A 23,725-nucleotide genomic window follows, 5' to 3' on the forward strand; every position below is an offset into this window, starting at 1 on the left:
CAAACAGGCCATTATAAAAAACTCAAACATGAGAATCCTTAAGTACCTACTGAATGACCTTTAAATTTGACCTATTGACCGTTTCCAGCTTCTTCAAGCCTTTTTTCCCCTGCTTTAATGCCAAGATGCATCATCGCTCCCTGTTTTCTCAAACTCAGATCACAAAACACAGCCCGCCTTTCAAATGCACTTTGAGAAATGACTAATGATAACTAATATTAGTAATAATTGTTATTCATCATGTCTGTTTGATGCACAAAAAGCAGGTCAGGGAGACCATTGACTCATGTGGCAATAAAATGCTTATTGAAATGGCAGCAAAAATGTATTTACATGATGCACTGTGTCAGTTCTTGGAGGCACGTTGTTGGATGGGTTATTGGTTGGTCATGTGCATATGGCATGTTTTTATATGTGCGTCTGAGTGTGTGTGTGTGTGTGTGAGCGTGTGGGAGGATGGTAACTTGTTCGTCTCAGACCGTCTGTGCACAACAGCTGACAGACGAGCACACCCGTTCTGAACAGAAGGCTCCACCCGAGTCCTCGGACATTTGCAGCAACACACACACACATGCCATGCCTTAGTGTGGTATTCAGTTCATGCCGGGTCTCTCGGGTGTGTCTGTGGCGACAGAGGGAAACATGATAGCGTGCTTCTGTGTGTGTGTATGTGTGTGTGTGTACAGTAACATGTACAGATCACATATGCCAAAGGGGCCAAAAGGTCTGGGTATTGTTGACTTGGCAACAGTGCAGCATTGGCACGACAGATACTAAAACAATATGGGAGTGGTGCACTTCAACAGTAACGTGAGCACTTTCGCCACATTGATGGGAATGCTGGGAATCTTTGCCCACGTCGTGTTATGTTATCATCTGGTCACACACTGAGATGGGGAGAATTTCACCTCATTTCCCTTGCATGAATTTGGTCGCTAGACTTGGAAATCAGCAGTGAAATTGGCGTGACAGCATGCGAGCACATCTGATGACACCACTTGGCATGAGAGAAAGCTGCCAGAGTGATAGTCACAGCCTTTAGGATCAGTGGATTTTGGGTCTGTGGGCTTGATATGTCTCGGCTTAAGGTGAGGCTCACGAGTACTGAGCTTACATCAGAAAAAATAAATCCAGAGTGAATATGCGGCTCTCGGGGAAATCATTTCAACTGTTTTGTTCTCTCAGAGGCTGAAAAGTTCAAGCAAGCTTCTGAAATTTGCAACGGCACGAATCAGCTCTGGTTCAGGGCATGTACTGAAGCAGCGGTAATGCTCAGTGACATTCACTGCATCAATTAATGTTTTGCTAAATGATTTCTTAACTCAATCAAGCACAATATTAACATAACAAATTAGAAAAATAAAATCAAAATGTGACATTTAAAAAGCCCCCTTTTTTAAATAGCTACTAATTTATGCAAACACTTTGGTACAATTGCATTACAATAGTTTTAAATCGAATAACTGGCAGATGGAGATAGAGGCTTGTAATAGTGCTCTACATGGACCGTTAACGGAGACTTCACTGCCCTGTGTTATATAGTTTCAGCCTTTCCATTATGGATAAAAATAAATAAATAAAAACAAATAGAATGAAAAAATAGAAACAGGTTTCATATTTAAAAAAACTTTTGCTAGTTGTCTTTTAAAAAGGATTTGCTGGAGACAAAAAAGGCAGCCAGGGAGAACCAGTGGAGTTAATGCTAGCTTTAATAGCTACAGTAGGTAGATACACAGCAGCTGGTGAAAGCAGTGGTTTCCAGCTATAAATGAGTCACTCTCTTCTGTCTACCGCTGCCTAAAATCAAAGATTTACTTTTTCTTTTTATGAAGGAGGAGTCTTCATAAAACTTTGGGCAATGAAGGAATATGCCTTCTAAAGGCCATCACAGACCAATCGTGATACAAAAAAGCAACACAAAATTCAGAAATGTTCACATAGTGATTTGTATTTTAACGTATGTAGACACCGAAAGTGTTACATTTGTGTGGAAAATCCTCAAAAAATGGACTGCGAAATAAAATGGAGTTGACAACAAATGATGATGAGCTGGTCCTGATGTTTCTAAATAAGAAGAAGTGCTAAAACAAAAAAGGGATTTATGACAGTTTTAGCTGTGTGGTGGGAGCTCTGTCTACTTTTTATCATTGTAAAGATGTACTAGTTAGTATATGTAGTGTGAACAGTATGTCTAATGTGAACTAGCATGGCTAGAATGAGCAGAGATAATGTTATTGTGGCCACATGGGAGTGAGCTGTTAATAAAGCCATGATGATTTGAAACTTGCAGAGAGAAAGCTTATTAAAGCACATTTGATGGCAAAATTGACGAACTTGTGAAGTGGCTTCATAAATGTAAAAAAAAATCCTGTTTAATTTTGAAATTGTTCACCTTGTTCTACTTCCTCCATTTTTCTTCCTACCAGTCTTCTGTCAAACTGTGCCCCCCATCCACTAATTACTCACCTAACATACAGCCATGCTTATGTTTGTTACCTTTCCTATTTTCTCAGCCCATCAGTCAGGCCAGAGTTTTGACTGATCCGTGAGTTTCGAACTGTTTTTGGACCTCTTGGCTTCCTCTTTATTATTATGTTTGCTAAATGGACCTCCAACCTGTCTGTGATGCCAGCAGTAAAAGTAAGATACAACTGTCCTTCTTTGTATGCCAAATCCATCCATCCATTCTCTTGCCAAATCTGTTGTTTTGAATTTGCTGTTGATGCATTTGTGCCCAAACTATATTAAAATATTTGAGTTTTCTGGTTGAAACTTTTTTATTAATAAAATGGAAACTGAAAGTCAGAGGCTTCTGGGTGTACTGCCATGCAGCTTGACACAGATTGGTGTTCTGTTTATTGATTATTACATTTCTAAAGATAGACTAATTTCTTTGCCTTTGCATTGCCTAGAGCAAAGTTCCATTCTCCTTGCTTCACGTGGATTCTTCCACTGACTTTTCATGCATGAGTTTTGTTTTGTTTTTCTTCTTTTTTCTTGGATGGGGGAGTTATTTTTATCTTGCCTAATTACTGACTGATGTGATGGGGAGGACTTGGAGTAGATGTAATATTCAAACAGCGTTCAACAAGAAGCAAAACTGTATTTACAGGAAGAATTTCTTTAGTTTATTTCCCCATTGCAAAATCTTCCCAGATGACACTGGGATTCAAATGGGCAACTTTCCGATAATAAACTCACTTTTAACTGCTGTTTCTCTTTTTCTTTTTTTTTCTTCTTAACATCCTGAATTTACAAATCCCGGGAACAGAGCGAGCATTCGTCTGGCTTTTATTGTTACCGAAGCTTTAGAGCCCTTGGAACAGATGACACATAACCCGACTGGGAGGGCCGGCTCTTTTATAGGACTCTTGAACATCCCAGAAGTCAGTGCAAAATCTAGCTTTATTACTCGCGTGTGCGTATGACAGAGAGAAAGAGGGTGTTTGTGGGAGTTTGGCTCGCCTGTTGTTGTGAAAAGTGTGCCTCTGTGGGAGTCAAGTGTGTGAGTCAGCTATGAATCACACGTTTTGTACCAGTTAAACCAAGCACACACATGATCTTGCTCCTTCTCACACATGGACATGTATGCAGTACATACAGGGATGGGAGTGCATGACTGTTCAGAAAGAAACCGTTATACAACAAACCTACACAGAGATTTGCACCTAGCTTGTGACTCAATTTAAAAAAAAAAAAAAGTTGGCCGAGTACATTTCAGGATTTTTACTAAATATACTGTAGATCAGTGATTCACCACACGGGCACTTAATGGTACTTCTGCACTTCCAAGTGGAGCGCCTAATTACTGTGGTGTAATTCAGCTAATTCGAAAAATGCCAAAATTAGACTTTAAATAAAAAATAAATAAATACACATATAGAGCCACCCAACACATCAGCAGAAAATTTGTTAAGTGAATAATAGCAGCAGACCAGCAATAATGAAACCTAAATATAAAGGTTGAGGTGTGGTTAGGAGAAAAAAAGTCTATAACAGCATAGACTGTACTTAAAAGATAGACGCAGCCACCATGATTTCACCTGCTGCTTTGTGAACTCTGTCCTGGGCACCACCACCTTGTTGTAGCAACTTATCAATCGCATGTACTGTGACGTCCAGTGTTGGTCAAGTTACTTGAAAAAAGTATTCAGTAACTAAATACTGATTACTTCCCAAAAAAAGTAATCCCGTTACTTTACTGATGACTTATTTTCAAAAATAATTAGTTACTTAGTTACTTTATTTATCCCCTAAATAGGTAATAAAGCAATAGATCTTTCAGCCCAATTCTACTTTTTCTGCATAATCCATCATACAAAATGTAATCAAATGAAAAAGTCTCTTTTTAAAACTTGTTTTATTAGTTTTGATCTTTTAACTTTATGCATCAAGCAAACATTAAATTATATGCAACATTCTCTTTTTTTTAGGTCACATTTTTGAATTTATTTTAGACTTTATTCAGTCCGCACAGGGCCAGAGTTTACATACAAACTGAAATATATATATCTACATATCTCTACACATCATTGCACAAGCACTTAACAACAACAACAACAATAATGTACTTCAGTAATATACCTCATAACTCATAATTGTTCACTGTCAGTCTGCACACTGCTGATTTGCACCACCTTTTTTAAAAAAAATTTCAATATATTTTGTATTGATTTTATAATTGAACAGTATACAACAATCACCTTCAAGAGAACACAATAGAAGGTGGACAGCAAGTCAACAAGGTGGTAATACAGCATACATAAATGTTAAAACTGAGTACATTTCACTTAAGTTTATTCTTCAAGCTAATGACTGGTTGCCAAATCTTATAAAACACTCTCTCGGTTAGACAAGGTAAACTCAATTTTCTCCAGGTGGAGTACATTTCCAAATTCTCTCAACCACATTTCAAAGGTAGGAGGTTTATCAGACTACCAGCAGAGAAGTATCAGCTTTCTAGCCACAAGTGTAGTCATTGACACAACCTGCGTCTCTGTCTTGTCCCTTACCCATCCTGGTTCAGACACCCCGAGCGATGCTGCAAAGGGGATACATGGGACCTCCCTGCCAATGGCTTTGGTCAGAAAATCAAACCGATGATTCCAAAAAAGCTGTAGTTTTTGGCATTGAAAGAAAAGGTGAGATAAAGTTCTTCGATCACTTGAACACTTAACACAGAGGGCTGAAACGTTCTTATATATTTTTTTCACTTTAGTGGGAGAAAAATGCAACCTATACACAACCTTGAATTGGATCAGATTATGTCTAGCATTTATAGAGCTAGAATATATATTCTTAATGCACTCTTGCCAAACATCATCAGTAACATCCACCCCCAGTTCTTCCTGCCACTGCTCCCTAAAAGTATCAGTATATACAGGGCCTTACTGTATATATCTAGTAAGGCCCTGTAAAAGTACAAAATTCTAATCCAATTGATAAAAGAATCACCAAATCCAAATTTGGATAATACAGTAAACAAATACGGCCACTCGACCTGATCAAAAGCTTGTTCAGCATCCAAAGCTATTACCACAGAATCATCTGAACACCTAGCAGGACTATATATGAGATTAAATAAGCTACGCAAACTAAAATAAATGTAGTGGTTAGGGATAAACCCTATTTGATCTGGATGTATAAGTTTAGCAATATGATCTTTGAGGCGGTTTGATAAAACTTTTGTTAATATCTTGGTCTCAACAGAAAGGAGAGATATAGGCCGATAGGACGAGACAGACACAGGATCGCGATCTTTTTTAAGAATCAATGAGATTACACCACGATGCAATGAACTTGGCAAAGAGACAGACAATTTTGAATAGTTAAACATACGCAAAATTAGAGGGGCTAGCAATGAGGTGTAAGCTTTATAAAACTCTGCTCCGAAACCATCTGGCCCAGGGGCCTTATTATTTGACATCTGTTGAATAGCTGTCTTAATCTCATCTAATGTGAAGTCCGCCTCCAAATCTGCAACTGCCTCATCATCTAATTTTGGGAGATTACACTTTTCCAGAAAGTCCTCAATTAATGACTGACTCACAGAACTTTTATAGCTATAAAGATTACGATAAAAATCTCCAAAACAATCATTTATTTGTTGAGGGTTTCTAGTGGTCCACCCATGTTTGTTATTGATTGATAGTATAGTTTGTGATGCTTGTGTTTTTCTAAGTAATCTTGCAAGTAGCCTATGAGGCTTATCACCCAATTCAAACAATGTTTGCTTACACTTAGTGATTTGAAGGCAAACTTGTTTGCTAAGCAGAGAATTATACTCACACTTCAATTTAGTAATTTTGCCCAGTAATTCTATTGTGGGAGAGGATTGATAAGTTTGTTCTAGTTGCTGTATATTTGACTCCAGATCCTTCAAAGCCATTTCCTGGGATTTACGTTTAGCTGCAGAGAACGAAATAATGTGGCCTTGAATTACCGCCTGTCATGGTCCTGGGTCGTGTGACCCAGTGTGTTATGCTTAACCTATTTTGATGTTTATTGTTTGCTTAGGTTCTTTAAGGTAGTCCAGTCCTTTTTGTAATTATGTTACCCTTGCATTACGTCTCCCTTGCCCTTCGTGTGTTTATGTCTGTGTGTCTTGTACTGTCAAGTTCATGCTGTCAGTTATGTCACCTCCCCCTGTACTACGTCTCCCCGGTTCATGTCTCATGTTTCCTGTTTTACTTTGAAGGCCTGCATTCACTGTCTGTGTATTCAGCTCACTCCTCCTGTCCTGTCGTTAAGTTCATGTGTGTCAGCTGCGTTCCCATGTGTGGCCACTTCCCCTGATCATCCCTCATGTGTATTTAGTCTCTGTGTTTCTTACAGTCTGTGTCGCGTCGTCTGTGTTCCCACCCTCCGTGTTTCCATGCCTGGTCTGTTGTCTTCCAAGCCATAGCCTCACCATAGTTTGTTCCCAGTTTAGGTTTTTGTTTAGCCACGCCATCCCTGCTGTATTTGCACACCTTGTTTTCAGCCATAATCGAATTTCCCAGAGGAACCCACCCAAGGGATTAATAAAGTTCTATCTAATCTAATAATAAAGGCTCGCCTTCTGTTAAAGCTCACTCCCGTCTGTTCACTTGTGTACGCACCTGGGTCCATTACACGCATTCTCCACTCGGTCCGTCACAGCGGACCGTGACACCGCCTTCATACTCTCCCAGAGAATTGCATCATTAACATCACCTTTATCATTATCATTAACATAATCCAAAATGTGCTTCTCCAATTTCTTATGAAAGGTCTCATCTTTAAGCAGAGTTGGATCGAAGCGCCAGTTTCTTCTGTGTAAATTGGCTAAATCTGCTAAGTCCAGTGGGTTTCCTTTCTCCATCCCCTCCGCAACTCCAAGGATCCTGATATTCTGTCATCTTGACTGCAACTCGAGGTCATCCAATTTTTTGTGATGTAAATCGTATCCTTTCTGGAGCGAGTCACAGAGCGCCTCTAAAACGGCAATCTTCTCGTCATGCCCGTTTATAGCTTTCTCAATATCATGTATCCTCCCAGTTACAGTGGAAAGAGTGGTCTCCATAGCGTTCATCATGGTTGAAATAGCAGTTAATTTGCTATCAACCGAAGTCTCCAATCTAGAAATTGCACTCATTATGTTGGCTGACGTCAGGTTAGCTACTTGGGAAGTCACGGGGCTATTTACACTTGGCTCCTCAGCTAGCGCGCGCTCGTTAGCCACACTCGCTGACTCACCTTGATCTTCTCCGATTTTTCACGGGCTTTTGAAGCTTTAGGTTTCATTGTTATAAAGTATATACAAACGTCAGGACTCAACAGAAAGGTTTCAAAAAACAGATGGATATGAATAAAAAAATATAGGTTGGTTCGGAGCTCTTTCAAAAAACGTCTTACGCCATTGCTTCCTAACCACGCCCCCATATGCAACATTCTGTGACTGGAAGAAATTTGTTTAACATTTAAACCTACTTTCTGCACATTCCAGCACATAAAATAAAATGATTTTCTGTGTTTACACTCACTCTTTCAAATAGATGCAAGTAAAACACAGCAGAAAATAAATAAAATCAAAGACTCAGCAGTCCCGTTGCCCTATTTTCACCTGTATAGCAGGAGTGGGGCAGGTGGAGGTTTGCCCTGGTGCAGGTGTGCCACAGCGGTCAGTGGAAGGATACGGCAGTTTTTCTGTGAATTTCCCATTCCGTCGTAGCGCACTCGGTGCTTGCTCGGACGTTTAGGGGTTTTTTTGCTGTAAAAAGACGTTTTCTTCCCACGCAGCGATCAGCGGACGCTAATGTTTTTGTCACTTTTTACGGAATCAAACTCAAAGTAAGATCAGCACTACCACGCTTTAAACACTGCACGGCCATACTCTCTCCGCACTCGATATATTATCCATTTTTGATCTGCACACAGGTGTTGCCACAAACGTCGCACTCGCTTATGTCATTGTCATGAGACACTCTCACAAAAAAACCCCACGGTTTTAGTAACGCAGCAACACAGCGTGCTTATGAGAAAGTAACAGTAATCTAATTACCTTTTTTGAAATAGTAATCCCTTACTTTACTTATTACTCAAAAAAGTAATCGGATTATAGAAACGTGTTACTTGTAACTCATTACTTGTAACTCATTACTTGTAACTCATTACTTGTAACGCGTTACTGCCCATCTCTGGTGACGTCACCCACGGATTATGGACTTCGCATTTTGAAGCTTTGATCTTATTATTTTGGGTTTATGTTATTTTTTTGGAGCCATGCTTGGATAAGACAGTGTGAAGTTATCAGCTAGCTTGGTTACCAAGCTGCATCTATAAACTGTGTGGGTGAAATAAATAAAGACAAACACATCTGTTAATTAGACCCGAAGGAACAAACCAGTAAGATACTAGAAATACCAAAATTTAAGACAACTAGACTGAAGCTTAACCTTTGTAGATGGTCTTTCGAGCTATAATATTAGTCAGATAATCAGTGAAAACTAGTCTGAGGCTGTGGGGATCAACTCCCTTTTGGAGCCAACCCGACCAGGTTGATGGAGGAAGTGCAGTTTGTGGCACTTCTGCTTTGGCTTGATGTTTCAATCAGGAAGTAGCGGCTCCCTAAATTATTCTGTGTTTAATTATCCACTTTACTCTATGTGGTCCTCTGCAGAGCCTTCGAAGTAAAGATTGAGACCATAAACATAAGCAAAGTGCTTACTGAGGTCATAGGTCGAGAGTCATTATCTCATAAACACTTCTTTTTTTTACCCGGAGGCGTAATTAAAAAAACTTGCCTGCTGAATGCACTGGCTCCCCTGTTTTTTAAAAGTGCCAGAAGCATATTGGGCTACACCTACTGTATTAAAATTAAACACATCACATTATCATTGCAAATAAAGCATTAAAAAAAGATATTTGAATTGAGTAATTATACAATTCCCAATGATTAGAAAATCAGCCGGGTTGTGCTCATCCAGTTCTTTATTGATTCCCTCATTGAGTCCTGTCTTTCTTCTTTCTGCTTTGGCTTTCAAATCCTCCCGTCCCACTCCTTTGTGCATGCAGAACTGCAGCGAGTTTGACATAATTTTAGTTGCAAATACTTTTCCATCATTTTATTTGTCAATTGATCTCCTCCACTCTGATTCACCCATACTATTACAGCTCAGCCAAAGACTGTATATAAAAATCTAGATAGCTTCTGGATCTGAAAGTTTTTGTCTCCATCTCTAGTTTAAAAAGTTAGGAAATACAACACCATCTTCATGTTCCACCTTAGTGTCCAGAAGGAGGGTAAAGCATGCTTTATCCACAACGTTGCCTTATGTACATTTATTTCACTTTCACTGGACACGATTGTGAAGGACCGAGCAGTGAAGGAAACTTAGGCACAGGTTAAAGTCCAAAAAAATTATTTTTTATTTAACCCAAAAAACATAATTGGTTAAATCATGCAAAAATAATCAAAATCTTGGGCCCATAAAAGAGGTCAAAATAACAAAACTCTAATCAAATTTGACAACACTACTAATAACTCAAACAAACTGACCTAACTTAATGAGACAAAGGGGAAACTTAAATAGTGGCTGATCAGCTCACAAAAACAGGAGAAGGGGTAAAACACACAAAACCTAACTAAAGCAAACATAATGAACTCCAATTCCCCCCCATGGTCCCGAGTAATGGCACGAACCAATTTGCAGTCTTTCTTTAAAGCTTGCTCCGCCCCTTTTCCACCTCTTGGCTCCTTAATCAAGGGACTGGAACAGCTGCAACTAAGGTAACTCAGAAAACAAAAGATTAATCATACATAACAGTGTAAACTAAAATGTGCGCACTTATTTTAGAATGCAGTGTTATGTGGATATGTGAATTAACTCTAAACCAAAACCAGTTATTTATTGTCCTGTAAATTAATTCCTATATTTAAAGAAAGACAAATGTGAATGCAATGTTACTTTTAAGCCTCTACACTAACATGGTGGGTATTACCACTGTGTGGCTGTAAGTGCAGCCATCACAACGATGAAAAACATCTTTGTTACCATAAATATAACTGTAGTTCATTTAGTAGCCTACTGCTCATGTACATATTAAGTCTAGCAGACCAAACTAAAGTGTTTACCCTCTTCTTCCCTTCAGCTGACATGTTTGTGGGGGTATATTTGACTGTTGCAGAATGAATTCCATACAGCAGTCATTATGCTGTGTATATTAACTGTGCAGATCTGCTTCACTTTCTCTCGTACTGCGTGGGCGTGTGTGCTCGTTGATGCCACTTACAATTTGACTCATCAGTATTCGGGGCATTCACGCTCTCCCTCACTGCCAGTGATAAGCGATGCTGATTATCAGTGAACTTTTGCCACACAGTGCATCGCTCCCCTTCTGTTTTGCCTCTCGCTGCCTCTCTCAGCAATAGTAACACTTTGCCTGTGAGAGCCAACATTGTTTTAATCAGCTTCACATCTATTAAGAATCAGCTGCTATTAACACTCATTAAAACCTAAGTGGTGGAGGCAGGGCTTAGATGTCTTACTTGAGTAAAAATAGCAAAGCCACAATGTAAAAGTGCACCGCCTGGTAATATAGTGCATGTTTTTAAAAAGGGTTTCCTTTACTGGAGGTAAAGGAACTAACTCAAGCTCCGAATCAGTGCTGCAATGGTTGCTTTCATAGCCAACTTATCATCCTCTGAGAGTAGGCAGGACGCAAACGCAGAATCAGAATGAAGTTTGTTGATTTATTTACAGTCTCTATGAACAGTTTTCAAGTAAACGCTCCGATAGACTCCACTCCGTCCTTAAGGTCAATACCGAAACAGACTTCTTTGTCCTCCCATTTGCGATTCCTCCTCGAGGAAAACAGGGCAGGCTCCTGGACAGAAGAGAGGGAGGTAAGAGGCGCACACACATAACAGATGAACAGACTTACTGAACAGAGGTGAGTATCTACCGTGACTCATTTATGCTCTGAAAGAATGACTGAAGGGAACAGACTAATAATCAGATGAGGACGCAGGTAAGATGATTGTTGCAGGTGCACCAAGCCGAAGGGTGGAGACCAAGACAATCCCGCCTCTGAACAGGTAGAGCGAGGTTACCACCCACACCCACACACAAGACAGATAGAGAGAGGGAGGGAGGGGAGAGAGAGTGAAGTGAAGTGAAAGAAATTTGCCGGAGAGCCCAGAGGAGTGGAGGACTATGACACAACAAGTACTGTATTCTATTTAATTTATTATTCATTTTAATAAAAGACTCACAAATGGAGTTGCTCAAAGGAGCTTGATATTGTAAAGAAAAGACACTCTTTGTGAGCCAGAACTTGGCAACAGTGGGAAGGAAAAACTCTGTTTTGACAGGAATGTAAGTAAGGTTTCAATTTTAATACTGTAGTTACTGATATAGAGTGTATAGTGTAATATACTATACTATTATATATATATATATATATATATATATATATATATATATAGCGTAGTGGTCCGCGTCAGGTGTTGAGGAACCAGGGCACCCTGACGAAAAGTGGGCTACTGGAACAAGAAGGCATCGGTGGGCAAGAGACGAAAACAGGGCGTTGTTGGAATGCTACTACGCAAGTAACCCCGGCGGAAGGGGCTACATGAATAGGATGAGGGACCTATGGATTCTTCGATACCCAACATCCACAATGACGGAATACCAAGGGCTCAGAGAAGAGCTCGAGAGGATGTGGAGGGTGAAGGTAACGGTGGTCCCCGTGGTAATCGGAGCACTAGGTGCGGTGACTCCCAAGCTAGGCGAGTGGCTCCAGCAGATTCCGGGAACAACATCGGAGATCTCTGTCCAGAAGAGCGCAGTCCTGGGAACAGCTAAGATACTGCGCAGGACCCTCAAGCTCCCATATATATATGTATGTATGTATGTATGTATATATATATATATATATATATATATATATATATATATATATATATATATATGTATATATATATATGTATCTATATATATATATATATATATATATATATATATATGTTCCCAGGACTGCGCTCTTCTGGACAGAGATCTCCGATGTTGTTCCCGGGATCTGCTGGAGCCACTCGCCTAGCTTGGGAGTCACCGCACCTAGTGCTCCGATTACCACTGGGACCACCGTTACGTTCACCCTCCACATCCTCTTGAGCTCTTCTCTGAGCCCTTGGTATTTCTCCAGCTTCTCGTGTTCCTTCTTCCTGATATTGCTGTCATTCGGAACCGCTACATCGATCACTACGGCCGTCTTCTTCTGTTTGTCTACCACCACTATGTCCGGTTGGTTAGCCACCACCATTTTGTCCGTCTGTATCTGGAAGTCCCACAGGATCTTAGCTCGGTCATTCTCCACCACCCTTGGGGGCATCTCCCATTTTGACTTCGGGACTTCCAGGTTATACTCGGCACAGATGTTCCTGTACACTATGCCGGCCACTTGGTTATGGCGTTCCATGTATGCCTTGCCTGCTAGCATCTTGCACCCTGCTGTTATGTGCTGGATTGTCTCTGGGGCATCTTTACACAGCCTGCACCTGGAGTCTTGCCTGGTGTGATAGACCCCAGCCTCTATGGATCTTGTACTCAGAGCTTGTTCTTGTGCTGCCATGATTAGTGCCTCTGTGGCGTCTTTCAGTCCAGCTTTGTCCAGCCACTGGTAGGATTTCTGGATATCAGCCACCTCCTCTATCTGCCGGTGGTACATACCGTGCAGGGGCCTGTCCTTCCATGATGGTTCCTCCTCTCCCTCCTCTTCCTTGGGTTTCTGCTGCCTGAGGTATTCACTGAGCACTCGGTCAGTTGGGGCCATCTTCCCAATGTATTCTTGGATGTTCGTTGTCTCATCCTGGACTGTGGTGCTGACACTCACCAGTCCCCGGCCCCCTTCCTTCCGCTTAGCGTACAGCCTCAGGGTGCTGGACTTGGGGTGAAACCCTCCATGCATGGTAAGGAGCTTTCTTATCTTGATGTCAGTGACTTCTATCTCCTCCTTTGGCCAGCCTATTACCCCAGCAGGGTACCTGATCACGGGCAGGGCGTACGTGTTGATGGCCCGGATCTTGTTCTTACCATTCAGCTGACTCCTCAGGACTTGCCTGACCCTCTGCAGGTACTTGGTGGTTGCAGCTTTTCTAGCAGCCTCTTCATTGTTCCCATTCGCCTGCGGGATCCCCAGGTACTTGTAACTGTCCTCTATGTCTGCAATGTTGCCTTCTGGTAGTTCAATCCCCTCAGTTCTGACTACCTTCCCTCTCTTTGTTACCATCCGACTACACTTCTCCAGTCCGAACGACATTCCAATGTCATTGCTGTATAGCCTGGTAGTGTGGATCAGTGAATCGATGTCTCGTTCACTCTTGGCATACAGCTTGATGTCATCCATGTACAGGAGGTGGCTGACAACTGCTCCGTTCCGTAGTCGGTATCCGTAGCCAGTCTTGTTAATGATCTCACTGAGGGGGTTCAGGCCTATGCAGAACAGCAGTGGGGACAGAGCATCTCCTTGGTAGATCCCGCACTTGATGGTGACTTGTGCTATGGGCTTGGAGTTGGCCTCTAGTGTTGTACGCCACATCCCCATTGAGTTCCTGATGAAGGCTCTTAGGGTCCCATTGATCTTGTACAATTCTAGGCATTCCAGTATCCAGCTGTGGGGCATTGAGTCATAGGCCTTCTTGTAATCAATCCAGGCAGTGCACAGGTTGGTCAGTCTGGTCTTGCAGTCTCGGCTGACTATTCTGTCTACCAGTAGCTGGTGTTTTGCGCCTCTGGTATTCTTGCCAATTCCTTTCTGTGTCCCGCTCATGTATTGACCCATGTGCCTGTTCATCTTAGCCGATATGATGCCTGACAGGAGCTTCCATGTAGTACTGAGGCAGGTTATTGGTCGGTAGTTGGAGGGGACCGGTCCCTTCTTGGGGTCCTTGGGGATCAGGACCGTCCGACCTTCAGTTAGCCATTCTGGGTGTCTCTTGTTAACTAGCAGCTGGTTCATTTGTGCTGCCAGATGCTCGTGGAGTGCAGTCAGCTTCTTTAGCCAGTAGGCGTGAACCATGTCGGGCCCTGGTGCTGTCCAACTCTTCATACTGGAGACCCTTTCTTGGATATCTGCCACTGTGATGGTTACTGGACCCTGTTCAGGGAGGTCGCTGTGGTCTGCCCTCAGATCCACTAGCCACTGAGCATTGCCGTTATGGGTTGCGTCCTTCTCCCATATGCTCTTCCAGTATTGCTCCGTCTCCAGCCTTGGTGGTGCTGTTCTCTTATGTATGTATATATATATATATATATATATATATATATATATATATATATATATATATATATATATATATATATATATATATATATATATATATGTGAAGGAAGACCATGTATTTAGACGTGCATTATAAACATATTTTGACAGAACGGTGCTGTCACTCTTAAAATGAACACTGTGAATTGTACATTTGATGTTTGATACCTAAGATTACACAGAATAATACATTTGTCTACAGTGAAGGTGAAAATTTAACATGAATAAAGACAAAATGTAATGTTAGAACACGTAAGGTCTGAAAAAAAATCTAACCAAAAATCATCATCATCACTGACATTGACTAAAGACTGTATGTAAAAGATGGACATTACCAGCAGGGCATCATCCACTGGTGATAGTCCTGTTATATAATGCACTCACACTTGTATTGTGGTCATATTAGTCACTCCAAGCATTTTAGACCTCAGTGGCACAAGTCTAGAGACTTGCTGCTCACACCCTAGCAACCTCTGGTCACTAGGGAAGAATTGGTATTCCCTAGCAACATAGCATTGCATGGCTTGGATAGGTGTGTGATTACTGTATGGAGGACAAGACTTAGACTGACTTTGGTTTCACTCACCAATATTTAAACCATAGAAACAGGGAAATGAATAATACAGAAATAAAGAAAACAATTCAATAAGTAATTCATATTGCCAACTTAAAAAAATCCCCCAGAAATTTGAAGCTTACAGATTTTAGGCTGAGCTACATTAGTCAGAATGGTGTCAGTCTGCTAAAAAACACTTATAGTGAGTGAATACCTTTAAATGGAAGTACTTCATATAATTTTCTTTCCACCACTTTGCCAATTAAAAAGGTGTTACCACCTTTACCGAAGGATTTCATATTAAGTCCTACTTACAGTGGCTTGCAAAAGTATTCGGCCCACTTGAACTTTCCCACATTTTGTCACATTACAGCCACAAACATGAATCAATTTTATTGGAATTCCACGTGAAAGACCAACACAAAGTGGTGTACACGTAAGAAGTGGAACGAAAATCATACATGATTCCAAATATTTTTTACAAATAAATAACTGAAAAGTGGGGTGTGCGTAATTATTCAGCCCCCTTTGATCTGAGTGCAGTCAGTTGCCCATAGACATTGCCTGATGAGTGCCAATGACTAAATTGAGTGCACCTGTGTGTAATCTAATGTCAGTACAAATACAGCTGCTCTGTGACGGCCTCAGAGGTTGTCTAAGAGAATATTGGGAGCAACAACACCATGAAGTCCAAAGAACACAGCAGACAGGCCAGGGACAAAGTTATTGAGAAATTTAAAGCAGGCTTAGGCTACAAAAAGATTTCCCAAGCCTTGAACATCCCACGAAGCACTGTTCAAGCGATCATTCAGAAATGGAAGGAGTATGGCACAACTGTAAACCTACCAAGATAAGGCCGTCGAACAAGGAGAGCGCTGATCAGAAATGCAGCCAAGAGGCCCATGGTGACTCTGGATGAGCTGCAGAGATCTACAGCTCAGGTGGGGGAATCTGTCCATAGTCAGTCTATTCGTCGAGCACTGCACAAAGTTGGCCTTTATGGAAGAGTGGTAAGAAGAAAGCGTTGTTAAGAGAAAACCATAAGAAGTCCAGTTTGCAGTTTGCCACAAGCCATGTGGGGGACACAGCAAACATGTGGAAAAAGGGGCTCTGGTCAGATGAGACCAAAATGGAACTCTTTGGACAAAACGCTATGTGTGGCGGAAAACTAACACTGCACATCACTCTGAACACACCATCCCCACTGTCAAATATAGTGGTGGCATCATCACGCTCTGGGGGTGCTTCTCTTCAGCAGGGACAGGGAAGCTGGTCAGAGTTGATGGGAAGATGGATGGAGCCAAATACAGGGCAATCTTGGAAAAAAACCTCTTGGAGTCTGCAAAAGACTTGAGACTGGATCGGAGGTTCACCTTCCAGCAGGACAACGACCCTAAACATAAAGCCAGGGCAACAATGGAGTGGTTTAAAACAAAACGTATCCATGTGTTAGAATGGCCCAGTCAAAGTCCAGATCTAAATCCAATCGAGAATCTGTGGCAAGATCTGAAAACTGCTGTTCACAAATGCTGCCCATCTAATCTGACTGAGCTGGAACTGTTTTACAAAGAAGAATGCTTAAGGATTTCAGTCTCTAGATGTGCAAAGCTGGTAGAGACATACCCTAAAAGACTGGCAGCTATAAAGTATTGACTCAGGGGGCTGAATAATTACGCACACCCCACAGTTATTTATTTGTATGTGGAAAAGTTCAAGGGGGCCGAATACTTTTGCAAGCCACTGTATGTGTACCTCAGGTTACCTGAGCCAAACACGCAACACAAATCACATCTGAGCAGTTTGATGTCTTCTTATCGAGTGCTTTCATGCTTGTCAGTGGAGGCTGTGAGCCGAGATATCGCTCATCGACTTGAAGTGTTTGGAGGTCCAGATAGTGGAATCAATTTGTGGAGTTTCCTCCCAAAATGAGATAGTAGTGAAAAGAATGATTTCTTATCTTCAAAACCAATTGCTCGTTGTTCATTTTAAAGCCACAAAGCCAGGATATATTTACATTTTTAGTGATAAAACTTAGTGACTTTTTCTTTTTTTTCCAATGATGATGGGTTTCAAGCTTTCACTTTTTTCATCTGACCCGATGTATGGCATTCTGGGACTGAAAGCTTCATTTAGATTTAGCGGCTAAGGAGGAGGGTGTAGAGAGCGACAAATGCTGTTTTGCTGGTTGCTGATGAGAGAAGGAATTTGTGTGTGGGAAATAGTTTGCATGCAATTTAGCAGCTGGCTTGTGTGGGTTTTTTTTTTTTTTTTCCTGTTTGCCCTTTTTTCTCCCAATCCTTCTCTTCCTCTGCTCGCTTCCCATCCTGCTTCGTTTCCCCATCTTTGTTAGTGTGGTTATGATAGATGAGTGTATTATAAAGCGGTGACTTGAAGCAAGGGGAAATCAATGCTCATTCCTCAGAGGTGTGTGTATGTGTGTGTGCTTTCCAGCTGGCTGTTTGTTAAGGGGTTAGAAGCTGGATACATTCATTGTTTTGGGAGCCAGGGGCTGCAGCTGAACTGCTCTGTCTTGATCTGCTTTCCTTTGACTCAGCAAACACACTCTGGCCAGACAAACACACACACGCACGCACGCGCACACGCACTCAAAGACAGCACGCACCCACCCACTAAAACGCTCACACACTAGCAGATCTAGAGAGACCTGCCCACACGTACAGCACAGACGTTACACAATCCAGCAGAGAGTAAAGTCTTACCTGGTTTGCTGCCTAATTGCTCGTCCATTACTTCTTCTGTTCTCGACTCTTGTTTGAGTTACAAGGTTTTTTTAAGGTCCTTTAGAGACTCTGAGCTGGACATGAACCCATAAATAGTGGTGACATGAGAAAACTTTGTTTCTGAGACAGTAGTAAAACTTCCTCCTTTTTATTTGCAGTTGTTTTGCAAATAGGTGTGTGCTTTTCGCATGCATGCTTAGAAAACAAAAGTGGGTCCTATCCAGATTATAATATCAACCCTCTAAGATTCTCAGTGCCTCTTCAAATCAGATATCTGGGGAAATGAGCAGCTGCACAAAGCGTTGGGACAACAGATGCAAACTCCTTACGGCTTTTGAAAAAGTGTGATGTTTACGTGAATCATTTCAAGTTATTCATTTGAGAAGATTCATGCAAACTGAAAGTGAACAAAAATTGCTTTAAACAGGTTTCAGATGTGGTTAATGGGACCAACCATTCACAGATCGCTGATTTCTGAAGGCTGAATTTGCAACAGTGTTTTTGTGATCACCTCAGGCAAAATAAATGGTCTACTGAGGTATATTGAGCTTGAAGCCAGAGTCATCAGTGTCACGAAGTAACGCGTTACTGTAATCCGATTACTTTTTGCAAGTAACGAGTAAAGTAAGGGATTACTATTGCAAAAACGGTAATTAGATCACCGTTACTTTCCCGTAGGAACACTGCGTTACTAAAACCGTGATTTTTTTTTTTTTTCTTGCGAGAGTGTCTTATGACAATGACGTAAGCGAGTGCGACGTTCGTGACAACAGCTGTGTGCAGATCAAAAATGGATAATATATTGAGTGCAGGAGAGAGTATGACTGTGCAGCGTTTAAAGCGTGGAAGTACTGACCTTACTTTGAGTTTGATACCATAAAAAGTGACAAAAACATTAGCGTCCGTTGTGCGTGCGAAGAAAACTTCTTTTTACAGTGAAAAAACCCCCCTAAACTTCCAAGCAAGCACTGAGTGCGCTACCACGTAATGGGAAATTCACAGAGAAACTCGTGGATTCTTCAACTGACCGCTGCGGCACACCTGCACCAGGGCAAACCTCCACCTACCCCTAAACTTCTTTTTACAGCGAAAATAGAGCAACAGGACCGCTAGTCTTTGATTTTATTTATTTTCTGCTGTGTTTTACTTGCATCTATTTGAAAGAGTTAGTGTAAACACATTTTTTTTATTTTATGTGCTGCAATGTGCAGAAAATAGGTTTAAATGTTAAACAAATTTCTTCCAGTCAGAGAATGTTGCATATAATTAAATTTTTGCTTGATGCATAAAGTTAAAAGATTAAAACTAATAAAACAAGTTTTAAAAAGAGACTTTTCCATTTGATTACATTTTGTATGATGGATTATGTAGAAAAAGTAGAATTGGGCTGAAAGATCTATTTATCACCTATTCATGTTGTAAATCGTGTTTTTTAAAAAGTAACTAAGTTATTAGCTACTTTTGAAAATAAGTAATCAGTAAAGTAACGGGATTACTTTTGGGGGGAAGTAATCAGTAATTAGTTGCTGATTACCTTTTTCAAGCAACTTGACCAACACTGGTTATCAATGCCACTGAAGGAAGCACAGCTGCAGTTACAGCAGAGCAAAGAGCACCACAGTCACAGTAATTTGCATGCACTCTGTGGTTGATGCTGAAAATGCAAAAATATGTTTTTATGCTTGCTTCTAATCTGCTGCTGAGTCTTTTTTTTTTCTTCTACTGAGCACACATTAAAAAACAGTCTATTTGTAAGACAGTGTCAGACCTCATGTATCAAGTTTCAGAGCGCTAATGTGCAGCTGTCATGGCAGCACCAAGCAGTAAAATAATGATTTTCTGCAGCGTCGCCTTCTCACTGCGTTGCCTTTTTCTGTTATTTATATACATACATACATACATACATACATACATACATATGTGTGTATATGACATAGACAGAGTTGATAACTACCATTGTGTAATTTGTTATCTGACTGGGTTTTTTGTTTTGTCAAGCCAGCTATTGCAAAGAAAGCCCACCTGTGCTGAACTTGCTTTGTAGTACGCCCCACCGAACAGCAGATGAGTGAGGCTGTTGTGCTCACAGTTAGACTGCGTTCCTGAGATGACCATATTAAGTTGGGGTGGCTGTAGCTCAGGTGGCAGAGCAGGTCAGCCACTAATTAGAAAGTCGGTGGTTCGATCCCAGGCTGCCTCCTGGCTGCATGCCAAATATCCTTGGGTAAGATGCTAACCCCATGTTTGCCTACTGGTGGTGGTCAGAGGGCCCGGTGGCGCCAGTGTCCGGCAGCCTAGCCTCTGTCAGTGCGCCCCAGGGCAGCTGTGGCTACAATGTAGCTTGCCATCGCCAGTGCGTCAATGTGTGTGTGAATGGGTGAATGACTGAATGTAGTGTGAAGCGCTTTGGGGTCCTTAGGGACTAGAAAAAGCGCTATACAAATGCAGGCCATTTACCATATTAAGGATATCAACTCTCACTGACATCAGTCAGAGCCAAGATTAGAAAAAATCTGTGGGAGGATCTTACATCTTTACACGGATTGCTTAGTACATCAGTAATACATCAGTATTTCACACTTTTCTATGTTTAGCATTAGCATCTAGCACTGTAACTGTTTATGACTGAGAATAGAGAAAAGCATAGACGATTATCAAAGTAGATATGCAGCATCTCTAGTCTCAGACATTCACCGGTTTCAATTTCATTTCAGTCTTGGAAGAAAAGTATTGCAGACGTTTAAAACCTGCGAGTTATCAGAGGTATAAAGTCTTAATTAAAGGCTTCGCTGTGCTTTAAATGAAATACTTGTTAGATTACTTTCTGTCATTTGTCATGACTACAAATGCAGTTTGTATGAACAGAGGAAAGGCTGCATGAAAAGGATACACACAGCCAACCTGCTATTTTTACTGCTTAGAACGCTCAAAATATCAAGGTAACATGATTCATCGATTTTTGAGTTTTCCCACCTCGTGACTGTTGTTACTTTTCTTGTTCACTTAATTACAATTTTCCTGTGAAGTTAATAATCGAATTGTTTGACTTTACACCAGACATCCTTCCTCATGCAACGCTCCAATTTGAGACTGCACTAGCAGTGAGAGTACACTAGCTGGTGATCCCCGTTCATGAGGTTGGGGTTGTGTTTTGCTAACATTCACCTCACAAGCGAAAGGTCACTGGTTCACACGCTAGCATGCAACCCCTGTTGGTTATGAGCCTGGATAAATGGGAGGGTTGTGTCTGGTTTAAAAATCTGTGCTAAGCCAAATATGCACACCAATCTTCTGAGAGCAACTCTTTCATTGACCTGCAGCTAACAATCACCTCATTTTTGTAAAACCTGAATATCAAGGGTCACAGCTGCCAAAGTGAAACTCAGAGAAAGAAAGCTGTTAGGGCAAAAAAACCACAGTTACCCAGGCAGTACTGATGTTCTAGTATATAGCCAGGGTTTCATTTTCCACAGAATTATATTGCAGCTCTAACTTGTAGATGATGTATGTAAAAAATATCTTTGACAAATTCTACTATAATCTAGCTTTAATGTTCACAGCAGATACATTTAAGACTGTATAGAAAATAATGCCAAACACTGAATGTCTGGAACTGCATTGCAGTTAAAAATTAAGCCTTTACATCCAACAATTTATCATTTTTTTGTAACATCTTATCCAACTTAGGATCACAGGGGGATGCTGGACTCTATCCCAGGTACACAGGGTGAAAGGTGGGATATTCCTTAGACAAGTCTCCAGTTCTCACATCTAGAACCATTGCCAAGTTAGAACCATCAATTAACCTAACAAGCATGCATTCAGACTGGGAAGAAACCCGGAGGAGACCGACATAGGCTGTAGCTCCACACCAAAAGGACCCAACTAAGCAGGAGCTTCAAACTCAGAAACTAAAAACTGCACCGCCGTGCTGCCCCACTGCATTTGAAATGATTCAGGAAGATGTAAAACAGGCCTTTCACTTGTGGAAAAGAACTCACTGAATCTAAGAGATTTCAGAGTAGAAAATCACCTCCATATATCCTGTTAGCACTGAGGTGGAGAGGCAAATAGACAGTTTCATTCTTTCTTTCATTTCCCTCTCCATTCCCTTTCATTTCTTAGTAAAACAGCTTTGAAACTAACACATACACAAACCGAGTCCCAAAATGCCTTTTGTGGCTCTCCCGTCTCTCTTAAACCAAGCTCTGTCTCCTACTTTACCTTTTGCTGCACTTGTTTTAAAACAGGCAAAATGTACAAAACTGCGAACAAGCTAAAACGTCTCAAAAACATGACACAGCAGCTGTTGTGTTATATCAAACAAAATGGAACAAGCAGCAGTAGAAAAACTGGCATTGCATTTTTCTGTGCAGACTAAAAGAAATCTGTGCTCCCTACTGACAGACTTTAAAGAAGGAAACCACCGTTGATAGTGTGGCAAAGAAAGCTGTTTAGGGCTTCTGGAGTGCAGCCCAAAACCTATAATTTTAAGTGGGAACGTGTGCGGTTATTGATTGGGGAATAAACGTGTTGAAGAGTGTCTGAGCTGTCGGCAGGCCATGAAGAGTGATGGTAGCGTTGGGATGAGAGTTTCCTGAGAGTCTACAGCCAATAATTTCAAACTACCTTCTGTGTACTCCCATAATTCCCATAAATATAGCCTTTAATCATATCACTATATATATCTATAGGCTCTTTATAGTTATGGTTACTGACAGTATCCAGCAGTAGAAATGAGTGAGCAGAAAAGTCACAGTATGACAATAGAGAGGAAGAAATAATAATAAATAAAGACAGGATGTGACTTCATTTTCTGTAACGATAATGCCAAATAATTCTGCACATTACAGCATTTTATTTTTTATTTAAAAATAAAATAAATATTTAAAAAGTATAAAGTGACATTTGCTCTGACACATTTAGGTGTTTGGTGCAAAACCTACAATTACTTTGTAAGGTGATGAGCTAAATACTAACAACACAATGCTACCCCTGCCTGGTAATTACAGAATGCTGACGCATGTGCGACCACCCTTTGTCCCTTCCTTTCATAATAAAAGCCCTTATCATATACCGCGTATGGGTATATGATACCCATACGCGGTATATGATAAGGGCACTATTGTTTGGTCACTAGGCAACAAGATAACATCATGAGATATCATGCATAATTGAAGTTTTGTTGATACAAATGAAATGTCATTCATACTTTAAAACTGCATAAATTATAATATATATATTTTATCATTTTATTGTGCATAAAACCTACTAATGGGTCAATTTAAGTGATGGTACGTGGTTGCTAGGCGTCATATGGTATCACAATATGGGATGTCAAGTTTGTTTTTTCAGCTCCTGCTTGTGTACGATGAGTTCATGGCCACACACACAGAGATTAAATGAAATATAGTAAGATACATGTTTAAAATGCTATTGTAAAGAATGGAAACTAAATGAAGCTACTAAAATAGATTAAAGATTATGAAATATAGTATGAAGTAAAAAGCGGAATACATTTTTATGTTGAACAAATAAATTTTATCATTTAAAAACATACAGAACTGACTTAAAGGGACAGTTCACACCCACAATTAAACAGATATTTAAACTGTTGGTGCAGGTAGCCCTCCTCTAAGTATATCAG

At 40.8% G+C, this 23,725-nt stretch overlaps 1 protein-coding gene across 1 annotated transcript in view; it reads left to right on the plus strand.

Moving 5' to 3' along the window:
* cnksr2a (connector enhancer of kinase suppressor of Ras 2a) overlaps window positions 1-23,725 on the plus strand; it is an 85,944-nt gene that overhangs the window by 4,670 nt on the left and 57,549 nt on the right. The window lies entirely within an intron of this gene.

Source organism: Rhamphochromis longiceps, linkage group LG9, assembly GCF_057381845.1.
Source record: "Rhamphochromis longiceps isolate RC_006_pf linkage group LG9, R_longiceps_female_GT1.1, whole genome shotgun sequence".
Lineage (NCBI taxonomy): Eukaryota > Metazoa > Chordata > Actinopteri > Cichliformes > Cichlidae > Rhamphochromis > Rhamphochromis longiceps.